Here is a 3,683-nt window from a genome sequence, read left to right as displayed (position 1 = left end):
AAGGATACGATGATGCACTTCTTAAGAAATGAATGAAATCTATGACATAAGATAAATGGAATAAGATTGATAAGAAAGCGAGAACTTCTATCCAATTATGCCTAATGAATGAGGTCCTCTATAATGTCATGAGAGAGAAAACTGCAGCAAGTATATGGGAAAAATTAGAGAACATCTATGCGAAGAAATTTCTTGAAAATTGCATATACTTGAAGCTTTAGTTATTCAATCTAAAGATGACAGAGAGTGTCAATGTTGAGGCCCACATTAGTAACTTTAATAAGATTATTTACAAATTGCTGGATGTGGAAGAAACAATAAAAGATGAGAATCATGAATGCATTTGTTGAATTCTCTCCCAACTTTGTATGAGACACTCAAGACTCGTTGTGTACCGGTAAGTCGACCGTTAGCCTCAACATCGTTATCTCGGCCCTTTAAGAAAAGATGATGAGAAAGAAAAGTGATAACGTGGGCGCCTTTACTAATGCATTAGTTATGAGACAACAAAATTTTGAGCGAGACAATGGATCTTCTCAATTAAGGTCCAAACCTAAGGGCAAGGGCAAAGAAAAGTTAAAGTTCTGGAATTGTTGAATGTCCAAGCAAATGAAGAAGGTTTCTACAAATCTTAATTTTTGAAGAGAAAATTCAAACGATTTCTTAAGGGAGGCTAACACGTTGAGTCTAATGTAAGCAACAACGGATGTGATGTGTTGTAAGTATCCATGGTCGAATACATATATGATGATTGTAAGGATAAGTGGATCTCAGATACTAGAGCGTCATACCACATGACTCCTCATTAGAGTTGGTTCACCAGTTAAAGAGAGTGTGATGGTGGCCAGGTATTTATGGGCAATGATAACACTTGTAAAGTTGTTGGTATTGGTTCGGTACGCATCAAGATGTTTAATTGCATGGAACGTATCTTGACAGAGGTGAGACACATTCCTAATATGAAGAAGAGTTTGATTTCTTTATGATCACTCGAGCTGCTCGTGAGCAAATTCACCAGGTTTGATCGTGTCCTCAAAGTGTCAAAGGAGGTACTTATAGTCATGATGGCACGGCAAAACAGAAACCTATACAGGCTTATTGGGATCACTTCATCAGGTGGAGCCACGACATCTATAACACAATCCATGTCTACACATATCTGGCATGCGCGCCTTGGAAATATGAGGGAGCGGGGCATGACAATACTCTCCAACCGTAGCTTAATTCCAACTTTTAAAAGTACTAATTTTAGTATTTGTGAACAGTGCATATATGGTAAACAATCTAGATTATCTTTTAAATATGGGAAACACATATGTAAGGGGGTTCTCAATTATGTGCATTTGGATGTGTGGGGCCTCGCGCCTGTGATTTCACTTAGAGGACCGTCATGGTTTGTAACATTTATTGACGACTACTCTACAAAGGTGTGGGTTTATTTCATGAAAAATAAATTCGATGTTTTCACCATCTTCAAGCAATGGAAAGCAATAGTTGAAAAGAGTTAAGGTGAATGGTGAAGTCATTGAGAATAAACAATGGTGGAGAATTCACGTCTGGAGAATTTAATAACTATTGCAAAGACTAATGGAACGTGAGTCACAACATAATGCACCATACACCTGAACTAAAATGGTGTGGCTGAGCTGATGAATCAAACTTTCTTAGAGAGGGATCAATGCATGATCAGTAATTCTGGGTTTTGCAAGGAATTATGGACTGAGACCGTTAACACAGTTTATTACTTGGTAAATCGATCCCCTTTTACTATAATCGATTGTAAAATTCCAGAGGAGTTGGGGAATGGTCAGGGGATTGACTACTCATAACTATGCATATTTGGTTATGATGCTTACTCTCATGTACCATCAGTTGAAAGAGATAAGCTAGACCAAAGAGCTAAAAACTACATTTTTGTCGGCTATTGTGTGAATAGTTATAAGCTTTAAGACTAAGTCACACGAAAAATCATCCTTAATTGTGATGTCAGATTCGACGAAGGATCCTTGTTTCATAAGATGAGACAGAGGTTGATGAAGAAGCGTAGATAGAGGTACAGGAGAAGGTGGACCAACCACCTATAAGAAGAAATCCGCTGATAGATCATAGGTTACCAGTAAGATACAGGAATGACTCAAATGTCACATTTATCTCATTACATCTGAGGAGGATCCATCCACTCCTTAGGAGGCTCTGGATGAGCCAAATGCTGAAAAGTGAAAAGCCGCAATGGAGAATGCGATGGATTCCCAGCTGGTGGAGCTTTTAGTTGGCCACAAAGTGATCAAGTGCAAGTGGATCTTCAAGAAAATATAGGATAGATACAAGGCAATGCTAGTAGTGAAGAGATACGCTAAAAAAGAAAGTGTCAACTTCACTAAGATATTTGCACCCATGTGAAGGAAGTATCTATTAGATTCATGTTGGTCCTGGTTGCCCAATACGATCTCGAGTTAGAGCAAATGGATGTGTGATTGCCTTCCTTCATGGGGAATTGGAAGAGAAAATTTACATGAAGCAACAAAAAGCTTTTAAGCTTTCCTCATAACAGTGTCCTAAAACAGATGAAAAAAAAATAGGATATGTCTCGTGGAGAGGCTAAGGTTTTGTGTGGAGTGGGGTTTCATTAGAATCCATGTTGAAAGTGATTCTAAAGACCGAATTGAGGCCCTTATGAAGAACATTGAGGTCGACATTAGTTTTGCCCCGAGGGAAGCAAATGAGGTTACAAATGCGTTAGCTAAGCTTCGGAGCCTCACTCAAGAACGAAGTCTTTGAGGGGAGACTTCTTTCCCTTGCTCCATCCATATTCATCTAACACTCTAAAAAACCCTCAATCATGGATGACACCTCTACTAGAATGGGATATCTGGTTTGACTATATAGCCGCTCTATGTAAAACAACATGGAGAGAATCGGGCATCTATGAATGCATCAAGCTCTCCCTGTATAACTACCATCAAATCTTGCCCTCCTTACAGCAACTTCGACATTTTAGAGCCCATCCACTAATACATTTTTCTTTAGATGTGGACTGATGAGTTTAACAATTTTGGATATTGCTTCTTTTACACAGCTTCTTCCCTTCAGCGAAGCAGTTTTCCCCAACTTCATTTCGAAGGATGAAAAATATTTTTCGAATAAAGCTGGCAAGACGTATTCACACTTCTTACAAATGTACAGGAAGTATGAAGTCCCAGATGATTATGACAAGCACACAGCCTTCCTTCTACTCTGAATTTACTGACATTTGCTCTGTGTGAATGCTCTTCAGATCACGAATGAGTACATTCAACTACCTGAGGTGCTCAATCAAGGTCGAAAACTTTTCTTAGCTCCTTTTGTGTTGGGCCACATGTACAAAGGCATATATAAAATCAAAACCAAAGGTTTGTATCTTGGTGGAGGACCATTGTGGCTTCTCCAAATGTTGCTATATGAATATTTTTGTTCCTCCCTTATACATTCTCATATTCCATCTGGTATTGTATATACTTCTTACGGTCATTGTGCCCATTCATTTCCCTCAAGAGATCCATACAATTTCCAGTTATATGCAACCTTTATTTGTTTTTCTCTTAATAAGGACAAACACATTTGTTCCTCCATCCCTTTTCATCTTGCAGAGTTAAGCCCATCTTGAAATTTATCATTCTATTCATTCTCCTTTCTAGTTGGCCAAC

The sequence above is a fragment of the Magnolia sinica genome, chromosome 12 (genome assembly GCF_029962835.1).
Source record: "Magnolia sinica isolate HGM2019 chromosome 12, MsV1, whole genome shotgun sequence".
NCBI lineage: Eukaryota > Viridiplantae > Streptophyta > Magnoliopsida > Magnoliales > Magnoliaceae > Magnolia > Magnolia sinica.
Note: the sequence above shows the minus strand (reverse complement) of the source record.